The sequence below is a fragment of the Rhodamnia argentea genome, chromosome 2 (genome assembly GCF_020921035.1).
Source record: "Rhodamnia argentea isolate NSW1041297 chromosome 2, ASM2092103v1, whole genome shotgun sequence".
In the NCBI taxonomy this organism is placed as follows: domain Eukaryota; kingdom Viridiplantae; phylum Streptophyta; class Magnoliopsida; order Myrtales; family Myrtaceae; genus Rhodamnia; species Rhodamnia argentea.
In genome coordinates this window covers 5,859,511-5,877,013 of record NC_063151.1, presented here as the reverse complement: position 1 = coordinate 5,877,013, position 17,503 = coordinate 5,859,511, and positions in this window count along the sequence as shown.

Genomic DNA, 17,503 nt, shown 5'->3' with positions numbered 1-17,503 from the left:
CAACTAGTCTGCTGCTAGAACCACCAGCGGAAGGTTGGTATGGCATGTATTCTTGATTGGGAAGTGGCCGGGTACCTTTTGCTCGGTAGGTTTTCCCGGTATTGATCTTCCAATCAACTTTGGTCCGGTCGCCTTGATTCCAAGCCGCATCGTGCTTCCTCAACTTACCTCTAAACCTTTGAAGGTGATTCGTGACACTTTGCATGGTGAGTCCGTCTATATTCATTATTTTGAGTACAGCCATTGGCCGTGCTGAATTGATTCCCAACCGTCGAACCGCCTCAATGAATATAGAATGAAGCTCGGTGGACCAAAGGGGCCTTTTCTTTTCGACAAAATCGTCGTCGTCGGCTTGGCCATAGTTTTTTTGTTCGAGTAATTGCTTCCTTACAGTATGCTGCCAAATGTTTTGGAGCACTCGAACGCAGACCGGCTTTTCTAGGATGTATCGAGCACCATGCGATATGGCCCTCATTATGAACTGCTGATCATCACTTGCCGATGCTACGATGACCCGTATATTCAACTCAGAATCAATGATCTTTAAGAGATCGAGACCGTCCATGTCGATCCCTACCATGGCTGTGACGACGATGTTAAAATCATATTTGTACTGCCTCAGCACTTGTAAGGCTTCATTTGCTTTCGCATAAGCTGAAACCTTGTACATGCACTTTTTCAGCATAGCAACAAGGATTGAGAGGGAAACGGGGTTGCCATCAATGGCCATGACTTGCGGATCCTCGGGATAGGAAGCTTCCCATATTTCCGCTTGGAATGAACGTGTACTTCTTCTAAAACCTTCCATATGTAGACCGAAATGGGTATTTCGACTAGAGATTGAGCTTTAGATGTTCTCGGACTTGCAAAACAATTTGCCCGAAAATCACAAAAGCGATGGTGGCCTTTCGTGACGAGTTATGGAGGTCATTAGGTGCATGGAGACTTCAAGTTCTTTATAAACTTTTTCCCGATCCGTTAGTCTCGCATATAGGTTCTCGCTTTCCCTACGAAAGATGACAGCTTTTTCTCTCCTTTCCAGTCTTGGTGCCTTGGATCCATTTCGTAATAACTCTTATCTCTCACTCAATCTGTCATCTTTTTCCTTTTCCGATATGGAGGAGCCCTCAAATCTTTTCGCTTTCTCTACGAACGAGGCAGTTATTTCCTCGAATCTTTTTGCTTTCTCTAATAACGAGGCGGCTATTTTTTCTCAAATCTTTTTGCATCTACCTGTGTGAAGGCTTTTAATGCTTTTTCTTTCGGCGTTCACTCAAATCTGACAAGGAATTCACGCATTTAAGCATGATAACATTCGCGAATAGTAATGTTCTTTGCCCCTTGATTAACTCTAGGCGTAAAAAGAAGAACATCTCACATGGGGACTTTGTAACAAACAGTACATTCATTCACGCATGTCTCTACTTCTCTTGAGGATTCGTAAGGGCTAGCTAGTAATGCTCAAAAGAGTGACATTTTGAAAGCCCATAATCAAAAGCTCAAGCTTCATGTAGGTTACTGATTCGGAGTTTCATCGTTGTTGAATTGGCCGTCCGTGACATCGTGGAAACTCCAATTGTAGTGATACATGTCACTTCCCTCCAAGGGCATCGGTTCTGCCTCCGCAAGACCGACTTTCTGGGATGTATCCCCAACGAAATCCGATTGTGCGAGAACTTGCTCTGGGGGATGAATCGATAAATGAGCATTTTCAATGCTCGGATGTGGCCCATTGAGGTACATGTCACCAAAGGTGATCGGGCTGCTACGTACATGGCAAACAACGGTGTTAAGAGCATCCCTATACCTCTTGTTCTCTGCTCGAAGCTTTTCATTTTCTTCCTTCAGAAACGCGAGTTCATGACTTTCATTTTGAACCTTCAATCGGGCACGCTTGTTTTGAAACCAAAACTTGACCTTCAAGGGCTCCATTCCTAGCTTCCGGCTCAATTCATTTTTTCGTTTCTTGTTTATGTAAGGGCACTCCTTGAAGGCAGCTTCGAGCTCTCCGATTTGATGTTTTCTTTCCTAGGGTCGATCATGGCTGCTGCTGCTATTGTTGTTGCGGTCGAGATCTTGAATTTCACCGCCAAGGGAGTTGGGTTTTACCGCCTAGGCGGATCCGGCCTCGGAATCCAGCAGTTCGCTCTCGGGGATGTCTAGGTTGGTTGCCCCCAGTAGGTCTTGGTAGCCTCTAAACATGTTGGATTGAAATACCTCTTACCGCCTTTTGTTCACTCTACTCTCCGCTGTATGTTTACTCTCTCAAAATTCTTTTGAGTAAACATGTATGTTCCAGAGCCTCCCTTTTAACGTGGATGAAAACCACCAAGCTAGTGCTTCTCCCAAGATTTCGTGTTTCCCGCTCTGTCTTCTTCATTTCCTTCTGACATGGTGGGACCCTCAAATCTTTTCTGCAGTATGCTTGTCCCTCTTTTAATATGGCGGAACCTTTAAGTCATTTCGCAACTTTTTCGAATTCGTGAGCCTCGAGATGGTAGATCCGTGATTCACGGACGAAACGTCTATAGTTTTACCCGGATAATTAACTCGGCCCCCACAATAATTATTGCTATGACTTTTTCTGCCCTTTAAATTAGGATTTAACGCCGAGACGATTATCGCTTCCATATCTTCATCTCCAACCTTCTAAGCACTCTTTCGCATCCACTCTTTTTCAGCAACTTCAGCAACAATGGCCTCCCTCCCCGCACGCGTCTTCTCGGCTGAAGTTTTGGCCAAATGGGAGAAACTTTATAATCTCCTGGGCCAAGGCTACTCTTATATAGCCAACCATCCGGAGGCCGAAACCGAAATCCGTCTCATGTTTACAGATATGGACACCGCTTCTATTGAAGGCACCAAGTTAGAAGAGGAATACAGGATCTTTCCTACTCTCTTCACTAACTTCCCGGAGGCTTACCATCTTGCTCATCAAGATGTTACCTTGGCTCATCTTGTGAGAGGTCGCTATCGGGATCGGTCGGATAGCTTGGTATTGGCCGCTCTTGTAGCTAATAATCATAAGAAGACCCTTGACTATGGTAATGAACAAGTCTCGCCGCTGATTCGTGAGAGGGGGAACTTGGTGGAACGTTTGGCCATGTCCCGGACCATCTTCGAGCGCGATCCGCTCAATATCGTTTTGAAATTCCAATGCACATGGCTGGAAGAAAGGCTGGACGATCCGACCCTGGATATAGCCCGCGGGAGAATGCTGATCCATGACCTGGAATTTGCTGCAGAGTATCACGAGGACAGGGTGGCCAAGCTTAAAGAGAAATGTGAGCTCCTCCTCTTTAAGCTGGCGGATCTTGATTCTCGAAGCGATCGGTGTAGGCGGAGCATCAACCGTATGGAGAGTCGGTTAAACTCCTTTGTGATGTTCATTAGGGCTCGGTTTGGCTTTACGTTCCCACCCCGATGATCTGTTTGTAAGGCTCTCCGATGGATGAAATAAATGCAAGTTTTTGCTCATTTGCGTTTTGCTTTCGCATTATTCCTTCTTCCATATGCTGACAGATTTTATCTTGGTCGTCATATTTTTTTTGCAAGATAACCCCTTTACTTTGTGGATATGTAAATCTCACGCTCCCGATGGTCAATTCGGTTGGGCCAGAGAAACCCCCATTTGAAACAATCTCTCAGCAAAGATTAGTAGTGAGGAAACAAACGAATGCCCGAATGTGAATAACTCGTGAATCTGTCTTAATATTATAACTTGATTATGACAACATGAGAGTAAATCAAGTATAATATTTTTTTACAGCATCAGAATTGACTGGATTGGTAAAGACACGACCATCCATCTCGGCTAGAATCAAAGCACCACCAGGGAGCACCTTCTTTATCGTATATGGACCACCATAGTTTGGAGCAAACTTCCCTTCCGGGAGTGGGACTATTGGCAACAATTTTCGCAAAACCAGGTCATTGATATGAAAATATCGAGGCCGAACTTTTTTTGTTGAATGATTTAGCAACCCTCTGCTGATAACACCGGCCATGACATACAGCCTTAAGTCTCTTTTCGTCGATCAGATTCAATTGGGCCGTCCTCTGCTGGATCCATTCGGCTTCGATCCAACTTAGCTTGAGACAAGATACGTAAGGAAGGAATTTCCACTTCAATTGGTAGAACAGCCTCCATTCCATATACTAGAGAATACGGGGTTGCCCCCGTAGATGTCCGGATCGAGGTCCGATACGCCATAAGTGCAAATGGCAACCTCTCATGCCAATCGCGATAATTTTCAACCGTCTTTGCTAAGATTTTCTTAATGTTCTTATTGGCGGCTTCTACTGCTCCATTCATCCGAGGACGATATGGGGAAGAGTTCGGATGCTTGATCTTGAATTCCTTGAACAATTCGTCCATTAGCTTGTTGTTCAAGTTTGAGCCATTGTCGGTGATTATGGCTTCGGGTGAACCATATCGAGCGATGATATCTCGACGGATAAATTTCACCATATTTCGTGCTGTGACCGCTAAATAAGATGCGGCTTCGATCCATTTAGAGAAATAGTCAATTGCTACCAAGATGAATCGATGCCCATTAGATGTAGGATTGATAGGGCCGATAACATCAATGCCCCACATAGAAAACGGCCATGGTTCGGATAACTGATGCAACTCGTTCGGAGGGACATTAATCTTGTCACCATGAATCTGACATTTGTGACAACTCCGGACATGCTGAACCGGGTTGGAAGTCCCATCATACTTCTCGAAGTCGGGCATCTTGAACTTCTCTCGCACCGTAACCTTTGAAAAGATAGATAGGTCAATTTGGGGTATGTTGTGAGTCCCCTCAACCTCTCGGATCCTCTGTTCCATTTGGGTCAACAGCTTGGCCACATCACCATTCAATCCGGGGGTCACAGGGCTGGCTTGAGGGATTGGGACTACGGGTGGCGTGCTCGAGTTCATGCCTGTGATGATCACATCTTCTAGCGGCATTATCTGATAGGGAGGAGCTTCCCGGGCTTTACCGGAGTTATCCGCAGGAGGAATTCGAGCAGGAATGATTAGCGGCGGGCTGGCGGTGGATGATTGAAGTTTGGCGGCGAAGGCAGCCATCATTTCTTCCATCTTTCGGGACATCATCCCTTCGAAGCGCTCGGTCAAGGAGCCAAGTTTCTCGTCTAGGGCAGCACTGACGGTGGCGTTGATGTCGGCCATCTTCCTCGCGATCGATCGAGTAATATGTGGAGGATCCGTGATAAATTACCTATACACAGTAACAAACCCAAAATGAGTACATGGAGCAAGAATAGCGAGCCAGCCCATGACATCCCTCTAGACTCAAACGAACAAAGTGATTATGACCAAAGGATTGAAACATGTAATTTTCAGTTTGTCCGCTTTTACGAAAAAATTCGTATTAATTCGCACGTTGATCAAAACATGTCCAAATTTTACGAGCTTATAGTTGAGAAGGTGATGAACAACTTTTATGTTGGCCAATCGGACTAGAAATACACGGATCAAATCAGTTTAATGTGTCTTTCCAAAAAAATCACGTTCGGAAAACTGTTATAACCGCATGTTGTTGAAAAAACGAAGGGCCATCTTAAATTATGAATTTAATTTTGAAATTTTGCAAGATATTAGTTGAAACATAGGTCTACAACTTTCGTGTTTGACACTTACTCAAAGCTCGATCGTAGAATTTAGTAAAAATCGCACAACAGGAATAAGCCAAATCAGAATTGAGGACAACTGATGAAATTGTAAAAGCTACGGAAGCAAAGTGCGAAATTGGAAATAAGACAATGAAACTTCTAAACAATCAACCTAAACCATGGACCGGCCCAAAATAAAAATGAGATAACATGGTACAAGAGACAAGAAATTACCTCTCATACGAAGAAAATGCCAATCACAAAGACATGCGCATGAATTGTGAGTTTAAATCTTATTATATCTATCCAAAAGGCTTTTGCAAAGTGAAATGATGAACGAAATGACATGTCGCAGCCTCGCGCGCAATCATCATGACTAGTCGCAACCTCGCGTACAATAGTCATGACTAGTCGGGTCCAATCACTTCGGCTTGGTTCGGTCGACAAGGGCAATTCTCATGCATCGTAGCCTCACGTGTATGAGAACGACCCTTGAGCCATTTTTTGGAAAAATTTTCGGAAGCCAGATGGGATAACCTTTAGCGAAACCTTACCGCCAAGGTTAAAGAACCATCTAAATACCATCTTAAAACTATTAGTGTGACCCAGGTCCGATCACGGGTTGAGTGCAGTGTAGTGCAAATACGATAAATCATGCACAACAATTAAAGGCAAACACCTCTTCAATGATTCAAAAGTTAAATCACAATTCCAATTCACCAAGCTTGCAAAACAAAGGGTTAGCCGATCACTCCTCCCCTTATAACTCCCAATCTGCAAAAACATTTAACACCTAAGAATGAGAATTCAACCAAAGTTTACCAAATCAAGTGATTTCTTTTTCATGAAATTATCTGGCCTAAGTCCTCTTTGGGTCCCCAAATGAGTCGCCAAGTCGTCGCGACCTGAAAAAATAACCAGTTAATTTTCGGGCTAATGGATTATCAGGTTAATTAATTAACTAACCTAACTCGGACTCTCACAAGTCCATACCAAATCGCAACTTAAGGTTCAAATAATTAACATGTAACGTGTTTTGAATTTAGAGTCGCCACTAATCATTTTCGGTAGGTTGATTAGAAACCTAAATAAAATAGCGGGAGAAAACTATCTTATTTCCGCGAACCAGAGATTTTGAATTCGGGGATTTGGTTACGCTAGATTACTCTAACGCCCTTTCGGTACCATTTTCATGAAAAATATTTGATTTGGCAATTTTGATGGATTTTACTTGAAATTCAAAGATGCAATTTTTTTGGTTTTTTCTTCTTTTTTATGGGGATGTAAAACATTGAACTTTGTACGAAATACACCATGGGTGATTTAGAAAGAAAGAAAACGCAGCCAGTCACGAGTATTTATAAAAATAAATTAACATGTAATAATGCTAAAATTTGGAACACGTGGCATGTCTAAAATAAACAAACAAATGTTCAAACCAAACGATTACATTTTTGTAGATCGAGATGGAAATGATTACCTTCTATTACACAAAATCTTACTCACATACACGTTATAGTTCCCTTCAAGATCTCGGAGCTGGAAGAACGCGGCTGTCGTCGAAAATGGCAAGCAATGGCGTTGTTGGGTGGCGAGAGGCGAAATATGTGTCGGGACTCGTCGAAGATGATGCTCGACTAAAACTCCTTTCTTCACTCTCGAATTTTCTCTTCTGATTTTTCTCAAGAACTCTCTTTTTCCTCTCTAAAAATTCCTCTCAAAAACTCTCTCAAAACTCTCTCAATTCTCTTCCACACCCCCCCTTAAACTCTCTCAATTCTCTTCATTCTCTATCACCAAAATTCTCTTCTACTCCAAAAATTCTCCTCTCAAGAGCTCTCTAAATGCTCTATCACCAAAAATTCTCCTCCTCAATTCTCAAGAACTCTCCCTCTTTTATAGCCAAATTTCTCCACCCTTCATTCTTCATCTTCATTTCTTCACCTTCCATTTTCATCTTCCCTTCTTCATCTTCATTTCTTCACCTTCCATTTTCATCTTCCCTTCATCATCTTCCCTTCTTCATCTTCTTTTGGTATTTGCAATATAGTCCCCGAAGTTTCAAGTATTTGCAATGCGATCCCCGAAATTTTAAGTATTTGCAATACAGTCCCTGAAGTTTCAAATCTTCTCGGTGTATTTTTCCATCCCGTGCCTAGTCTAGACGCATGCTAAATTAAGTGTTCTGCTTGCCCAATTATATGCCAATGCAATGTACGCTAAAAATAAATATGTGAGATGATTTTTATTTAGAACTAAAATTAGTTCTAATTTTTATGCAAAAAAAAGATTAGTCAAAATTTAGGCGTCAACAAATCCCATGATTTGAAATTACAACAATATAAGTATTTACAAACGAAAATTATGCTAAATATCACATGAAAAATCTAGCATACAAGAAATGCTTATCCGAGAGTTCTTTGTGAGCCCAATTCTTTTCAACTCTGCCCCTTGGGAAAAGGCCATCTTTATCTTGGGATGAGCAAATGATCACCAACAAGGATTTATGAAATGAATTTGTAGGCTCAAGTGGGCTACGCAAAGGACATAGTGTGTAGGACAGAGAAATGAGTGCTCTTCGTCATCCTAAGGCACTTGAATTAAAGTTCAAATGTAATGCAAAGAAACACCCGAAAATTAATGTTAGTCCGAGCAAAAAAATTTCTAACCATTTACCTCGTTCTGTTGGTAGAATTTCCTCGTCTATGCCTCGATGTGGGGTGGTTCTTGACAGGGGTAAAGAAATGAAACCACCGCTCAAAAGGGGTTAATCAATGGATCACCCGTAGTGTTTGGGATAGAGAACCGAATGCCTCTGTCATTTCGGCTATCGTATCTTTTGCGAGAAAACCTTTTGCCTTGTGAAATGCGGAGCCTAGCTACCGCTCAACTCACTGGGGATTATGATGCGGAACGTGTGTAGAAATGGCTTGCCTTTCATCATCCTGTTATACCCCATTCTTGTTCATTCAATGTATCACATGTAATTTATACTCCCTATTCAGAATTGGTAAATTAAACATGAAGAACAATTTGACATAAACCATGCCAAGTGAGAGCATTTTTCAAACATGCAAATGTGGCAATTCTCAAGCATCAGTCATGTTTCATGATAATCTTATGCATTTTTCTTAGGAAATAGACTATGAAAGAATGCAAGAAAATTATCGGGAATGAGGGAACTTGAATTGCCCCAGAACATGTAAGTGGATCGAGTTGGGTGAAGACTTGAGATGCTCTGGTTGCCTCTGTTCACTGGTGATGTAGTCGTATGATCCCGCAAGAAGGAAAATGTCATCTTCTAAATCGTACAATTCAGAGAAAAATACCCCCTTTACAAGCCGGGGTTCGCTATCGATTTGCCCCATTTTCAATCAAAAGGGGCTATGTCGGATGATCATAGCTTTGCCAAAATGTAGGATTGCCCCATACATGGCCAGTCAAGGGATTTCGATTTCGGAGCTTTGGCAAACAGTTTGTTTTCACGCTTGATCCCGCATAGCAAACCGTGCATGAATAGGGTTATAAAAAGATGAAATGAGCAAAAATTTGAAGAGAAAAATTTGAAGAGCTTCTAATGGTCGATTTGCTTCGGCGAGAGCAATCATAGACATGTCTCCAAGCTTAATGCCTGCAAAAAGAGAAATAGAATGTTATATTCAAAAATGATCGGGCAAGGCAAGAGATACTCCCTTTGAGATTGGGCGGCTTTGGTTCGTCTTGTCTTTCGTCAACTGACATAGCATGATCAACGGATCGGTCGAGGGCGAAGCATGGATTTACTTCGACCGGCCAATGGATTGGTGCACGAGTTGGCTAATGTGATGCAACCGGTGAGTCGATCAAGGGATCGGGGTAGGGATTGCCCCAAGGATCATCATTTGGGCTGATCAAGGGACAACCAAAAGTAATGTCGACCAATACAAGGGTCGCCGAACATTTGATCAACGCCGACGATCGATGAACGCCCGGCTATGGAGCTACCGCAAGCAATGGACGAGGGCGAAGCATGGATCCGCCTCATATGGTCGAAGAACTGGGATCGGCCAAGGATTTTTAACTCGATCATGAGCTTCGTGGCTCAATACTTATGCGTGAGGTTGCCCGGTGGTCAGCTGGACCTCATGCACTGTTCAGGTTATGAATCTACCCCTTGTCCCTAGATTAAATCCGAAACATGTAGCACATAGATCAGCAAGACAAAAAGGGTTAAACCACGTGTTAACCAATTCTGAAGATTTTCCTTGAAAAACTCTTTGTTTTTGAAAACCTTGGAATGAGAATTCTTGAGAAGCCCAACCCTCGGTGCTTACCGTAGATGACAAATTATTCGATTGTTGGTTATCGTCATCGGGTTGGTTTGGGATACTTCATTAAGATTTCAAAATAATTAAAAACTTTCATAATTTCATTGATGAATGAATCAATCGAGTTACATCCTATTGAAAAGTAAGATCTCAAAATGCAACATGAATTGAAAAGAAAAACCTAAGGAAGCAATAAAATGTCCCACACAGGGGAATGCATAAACTTAAAAGATGTTACTGATTTGGGTCTACGCCCACTTCCTCAAAGATGAACTTTCTCGGCCTTTAGTAGAGCTAATCGTCCCATGTGTTCCAGGCAGCACCACGAGGAAAAGCATTATGACTCGAAGGTGTAGAATATTTAACCATGAAGTTGTATCCTCCGCTTGGGTGCCCCAAAGTATCCCATATCTCCTTGTTGCCTCCATCTTTGACCGGATCTGGATGTTGCAACCGAATGCTTGGGACTACTAGCGGGTATGGATTTCCATGACAATATTTCCAATTACGGAACATGAGATTCCTCGCATCAATCATATCTTGGATCCGTGTCTTCAATGTGAAGCATTCCTCCAGCGAGTGGCCGGCACGGTCATAATGAAAATCACAAAACTTGCTTGGATTCACACTTCGTGCATCTTCGGCCACGGAGAAATCTTCCTCCTTTTGGATCAATCCCTTTTTCAGCAATATTGGCCAAAGTACAAACATCAGTTGAGATAGTTGAGTAAATTATATAGAGATCGGAGATTGATCTTGAACTGACTGTTTTCCACAAGCACTCGAGTGGCACGTCGTTCATTAGGAAAGATGGGACCAGAACACGGGCTGAACCCGATCGGGTCGGGGAGAGTCACTAGATTCGGACCAGGTACACCAAAACAAGAATTGGTGTTGTTTGGAGGAGATGTCTGCTTCGCCTTGACCAGATGTTTCAAGAGATAAACCATCCGTCCAATGAGATCAATTAGATCATTCATTCGTTCATTCGACTCCTTCACTTGCTCTTTCACCTCTTGTTTGACAAGAGCTGCAATTTCATCACGGTGGGCCATATTGCCTCCTCCTCGATCGAGTAATGTAAGTGTGTGGGGTATCTGTGATAAATTACCCTCAAGAAAGGATCGGAAGGTGAATATGGCATGTGAGAGACGTCGAGTCAATCCATGGCTAGACTAGACTCATAAATACTGCTCATCTTGACCTATGACCCTTATCTTGGAAATTTCAATTTCGTCAGATTTTGGCAGAAAATTTGTGAAAAATCATTGAATGGTCAAAATGGTGTGAAAATTTATGAGCTCGTAGATGAGAGGATGAGAAACAACTTTCATGTTTGGTGGTAGAGCTAGAAATGAACGGATTAGCTCATTTTAATGCATTTTCTCAAAAACTCACATCCAGAAAACAGTTTCGTCCACCTTCTGTTAAATGAACGAAGGACCCCTTTAAATTGTGAATTTAATTCTGAAATTTTTCAGGCTATTAGGTGAAACATAGATCTACAACTTTTATGTTTATAAATTTAGCAATACGGCACGTTTACTAGTAGTAAATCGCAAAATGAATCTGTAGTTTGAGAACGTGCGAGATCCCAGCCTGCTTGACCCCGGCCATTAATTCCATAATAAACAGAAAACACCCTGGATTACCACGAAATTTTTTGACACGATGGTTCAAGATCTTACAAAAAAATTTTGTTTGAAGTGAGGAAATTGAATCCAACATGAAATGGGCGAAGAAATTCATACAAGACAGCAAGGTCAGAATGAAAATAGAACTGTTTTGTTAATCTAAAAGTGTAATCAAAGTATGACCACCATAAAATCCGAAAAAAAAAATTCCTAAATAGAGACCTAGGAATGTAAAGATACAAGTAAAAATACGGGGCTCGACAAGACCATAAAGACAAACCTAATTTGCCATGGACCGACTCAAGAAATGAGGGGAGAAAATACATGTGCTAACATGACGATCATGAGTTCGGAGACAAGCGGAATGACATATGCATGCTTTATTAGCCAAGTATTTTAGAGCTTTCAAGGGCGAATCTAACTTAACGATCTAAGTCATATCCAGCACCTCTTGAGCTTGAGGGATGTCAAGAAGTCCTCTCATGCCCGTAGATTCAGGCCGGAGCGAGGAATTCTCAACATGATCGGGGTCGAGGGTAAGGTCGTCCATTCCTCCATCCCGAGGCCAGGCAGATCCTTACTTAGACACCATCCTAGGTTCAACTAGCATTTTAGGGTCCAATGCAATGTCATGAATCATGCACGACAGGTATAATTCACTCAATAATGGCATTTTATAATAAAATGAAATAATTAAATTAAATGCCAAAAATTAAGAAAACCCGCATGAAAATGATTAGAAAAATCAAGAATAATGGAGCATGATCGAGATATAATTGAATGAAAAGCAATCCAACTCCAAACGATCGGTCCAAAAATCAATCACATTCACAATCAATCAAAGCAAATCACAACCAAACAATCAAGGCATGAAAATCAACGGCTTAAGTCCACCAATTTTTAGTTTTTTCAAAAATTAAAGGGTTTAATTAGAAAATTCGAAAATTGAAGATTAATTTTCGAAAATTTTTTTGAAAAATTTGATTCACCCCTTTTTAATTTTTGAAAAATTAAAAATTAAGTCCCCAGTGGAGTCGCCAAGCTGTCGCGACCTAAAAATTAATTTATAAGTTAACGGATTATTAGGTTAATTAGATGAATTAACTAACCTAATACGGACTCTCCCAAGCCCTACCGATTCGCAACTTAGGTTTGATTTTTAATTTAGGAGCCGCCACTAATCTTTTTTGGTAGGTAGATTAGATACCTAAATAAAGTACGGGAGAATATTTTATTTTCTGCTAACTAGAGATTTAGGGTTCGGGGACTTGGTTATGTTAATTTTTAATTAACACCCTTTCGGTACCAAATTTCATGAAAATGCCTTGTCTTGATTGATGATTTGTGATTTTGATTTCTTTTTTTTTTTAATTTTCGAATTTTCCATTTTTTTATTTTTTGGATTTTCCATTTTTTTTATTTTTTTTTTGAATTTTTGAATTGAAACATATGAATTTGCACAAAATTAAACAAAAATGCCCATAATATACCTTTAAATCCGATTTTCCGATAAATCTTCTCATTCCCGAAGATCCGGGCTAGAGCGAGATTTTATTCGCTACATTCTCGGAGATTCGAGCTAGTATGCAGATAGTGGTATAAGATATCAACGTCCCTTCTCGCCAAAGGGCAGAATACGAAATCTTATACTAAATTGCCGTCCCACCCCATAAGATCATGGTTAAGGCTTGCAATTTAATATTCCGAAGGGTCGGGCACAATGGAGCATATATTATAGGCAATTTTGTTTAAAAATATTCAAATATTTATTGAATTTTCGGAAATCCCTAAAAGATTCTAGAATTTTCAAGAAAATAGACTCCTATCCACAAAGGATTGAAATCTTTTAAAAAATGGAAAGATTATCTTCTGAAATTTTTCAAAGTATATTAGATAACTTCCCAAATTTTAAAGATGCATTCAATATTCCTAAAAAAAACTGATTGAATCTTGAGTTATTTGAATATTCTGAAAATATATCAATATTCTACAAGATATGATTATATAAGAATAATTCAAAATAGGCAACAATATGTCTAAAATATATTCAGATTACGATTGTTACCTAATTCACGGATAACTTTCCGAATTCAATTCGAACCAATCTCGTGATTCAAGCTTGAAAACTGAACCGATTGGCTAAGGGGATTTGCGCACGAATCAAAGGTTTCGGTGAAGGCACATCTCGACTTGCAACAGTAATTTTGACCACGAATCCACTTAAAAATCTGCACAAAACAGTCAAGAAATCATTCGTAAATAGCAGTAAAATTGATCATGGACAGCGGGCAAAATCTGCACTGAATAGTTAGTGAAATTGTCCAAAAACAGTGCTGTTTTTGGTCACAAACAGCAGCAAATTGGACTCCCAACAGCAGCGAACTGATCCTTTAACTTGTAGCAAAAATTCTTGGAACAACAACCAGAACAATCCTTGGTCATGCGCGACCCTTTTGTGTCCTCCTTGTGCGGACCTTCAGAACATGCGCAAAGAAACCCTTGAATTCTCTCTTTTCCTTTTGGCATGGACTACCGAAGACAAAAATCACCGCTCCCCAAAGCCTCCTCCTTTCTTTGTCGTATCTCCAATGTGGCCACGAGAGAATTCTGCTGAGTTATGTGTGGTCTCTCCTTTTGCTAAATATCGCCCTTTCTTTTGACCATGTGCTAGAGATGTTGAGCGCTTTTAGAAGGCACCTGAACCTGCATAGAAGATTGTTATAACCTGCTGGAAATTCACCTACAGACACGTATTTCTGAATGTTGGTCTTCTCTGGAGTTGTTTGTGCATGAGTCAACCATGTGGACCAACTCCCTTCTCTTCCACGAAGCTCTCAATGTGTCAAACCTCCTTTTTGGGCTTCCACCTGTATCACACTCTAAAACCTACAGGAGAAAGAAGAAACCTTCCTCTCCTTCCAATCTCATGGCCGTGTGCTCTGTGGAGGCCTCCAAAGTGCCATGTATTGCTCGAGGTAAAGTGGCAAAATCCACCGAGCAGAGGACAAATCCAATGTGAGGTATAGCACCACAACAAAAGGAGGAATCTTTCTGGACTCTTCCCAATGTGTCTCCCTTCTTTGCGTGCGGCTGTCAATCAGAGAAGACAAAGTTAGTAATCAAGAGAGAGAACCCCCACTTTTGTCACCTTTCTTCAAAGTCTACCGTGGCTTCAATATAGTATCCTCTCGATGGTGGCTCACAGAACCTGCAAAGAAAAACGTGAAGAGAAGACTTCTCTCTTGTGGCCGTATAAACTGTGAATCCCCCTCGATGTAAACCCTACGTGTGTATTTATAATGGTGACCTAGGGTTTACGTGTCATTCTCATTATTTGCAAAATTGTCCCTCAACTTGTGATAATCGCAATTTGATCCGGAGACAAAATATTCGTCCATGAAGCCTTTTTTTTTTTTTTTTTAATTAATGGATATTTTTAATTAAAAGGCTTTTTCCAAATTAAACAGTAAATGGGCTGATTTAAGCTCAAAATTATTCCAATAGCCTTGTTAATTTTCGGCACACACTCCTTCTTGACCGCCGAAAAATCCAAACTAAGCCTAGTCCAGTCCTCCGTCAAATTGAGCTCAATTGCTTTGCCTCTAGCTTGAATGCAATGATATGCATGACTAACAAAAAGTAAATATGCAGTGCATGAGAAATTAATTTTTGTGAGAACTATGATAATTCTCATTTTATGAATGATTTGCTAAAAATCAAAATTTAGGTGTCAACACGGATGCAAACAGGGGCTGATTGGCCCGGTCTTGGATGGTTCCAATGTTCAACTTGGTTTCGAGCCCCGCCGGAATGGTTTGTCGGATTGGAAACGATTCGATCAAACCCTCGTTCCGCCTTCGTTCCGACATTTTGCACATTGGATAAAATGAAAAGATAATAATCGGCGCATGTGTGTGATAGTCTGTGGAATGGTATTAAAAGACATCTACACGCCTCCGTTAGCTGGAGAAGCTACGGGATGGGGGCTCGGAGGTAAACGATGTGAGTTCAAAATGGCCATTGTTCGCAACAACGGAATTGCGCACCATTATCCAACTAAAGTTTACTTGAGGCGGCGTAGACATCGTTTATCATTATCAAGTGATTGAACTCATGTATCGTCGATCACGTAAAGTGTCGACATTGCCCGGTATCGGAAGTCTCGATATAACCTCAAGAACAAGGATGCCCAAAAAGTGAAAAGAAAAATAAATGCATAGTTGCATTTTATGTTACATGAAAATGATTCGGTTAGTGATGCATGGCATGAAAAGAAAAGAAAAGAAAATGTATTGTTGCATCTTCGATTTACGTGAAAATGATTTGATTGATGATGGATGGTATATTCTTGAAATGGATTACAAGATAGCTTCATGTCTAATGTTTTTACACCGCTGAGTTAAGTACTATTCTGATATTCCTATCTTAGGCTTAGAAATTTCATTTACTGGCCTATTTGCTCACTCCATTATTTTTCAAGAAAGAAAATGGAGTTTCCGCGAGATCCACTATTTGGGTACCCTGCTCATATGGCTCACCTTTGCCAAACTATAATTGATGTGGAAATTGGCACTGTTTATGTCCGTATCACTGTAATCGTATAGATCGATGTAGGATTGCCATACTAGGTACCCATCGAGTTCGTCTCGTGGCATGAGTAGATGCGAGAGGGCATGACAAGAGGACCATTGCGAAACCTTAATATCATGGCCCATCGGGACCTCAAGGTGGAGTAACATCTTGAACGAACCTAGCTGAAAAAATAGGGCCATCCCGTTTTCTGATGTGTAGATAGTCTAGCGGATTAGTGAGATGGGTGAATGTTCCGATAGCCTCCAACAATTTTTGGGTGTGTAAGATAGGTTGGGAGGTAAATTGCTATGGGTACCTGAGAACATTTGACATGTATAGCTTTCCTAGATTTTGAGTTGTAAAATAAAATAGGAATGCTAGGTATTGTACGAAGAGTACTAGAAGTTGTAGTATTGGAATAGTTGCCTGCCTTTATATAATATTAAGAAGGTTTGTAAATGTCTTGGAAGCTGTTACGTCTGCTATTTAGATGAAGTAGTAAGTCCTCTATATTTAAGAATAAAGGTTGACAGAAAATAAGGAATTATATTAGAATTAAACTTAGTAACTTATGTTGAGAAGTCAACGGAAATAACACCTAAGGGTCCGTAATCAACCTACCGAGAAGAGAGACCTTAGTGATTGGATTACCAAATTAGATGTATAAAGTAAAGAAAAAGAATAACGGAGTAGGTCTTGGGGACGTCACAAGACCAGTGGTAAGGATAGATATCTACTTGCCTTAGGATCGTGTATGAAGAAAAGGGAGCCTGGGCTGCCTCTTTCTTATTTGGCGAGTCGCGCTGGTCACTTATGGGGAGAGAGAGATGTTGAGAGTGAGTTGAGCACAAGCTTGGAGTCTCGAAGATTCACCGTCGACGAGCCATAGAGTCGCCAGTGTCGTCGGAAGGAAGAGGCATTGCGTGGTGGTCTCTCAAAGAGAGAGAGAGAGAGAGAGAGAGAGGTAAGGGCTCTTGGAATATATGGGGGAGGAGAGAGAATGAGCCCCTTATATAGGAGAGGAGGTCGGTGGAAGCTAGGGACGGTTCAAGGGGCTTTGCGCTCATACTGCGAACCAATTTCGCGTTGGACCAATTTTACATAAACTAACCAAACAATAAATCGCAACGGGCAGCCTAAAAGTACCGTGCCTAGCTATACCATTAAACCAATAATGCACCGCTCAAATAATTTTAAACTCCTCAACCACACTTTCACCATTAATCCAAGCCTGAGAAATACTTTTCCGGTTAAAAATTTCATTTGGTGGAAAACCGGGTAGTCACATTATATACCCGAATTATAAGCCAAGGTGAATTCACGCCCCATAGACATTGGTTGCGGATGAATTTAGCCTTTTTTGGT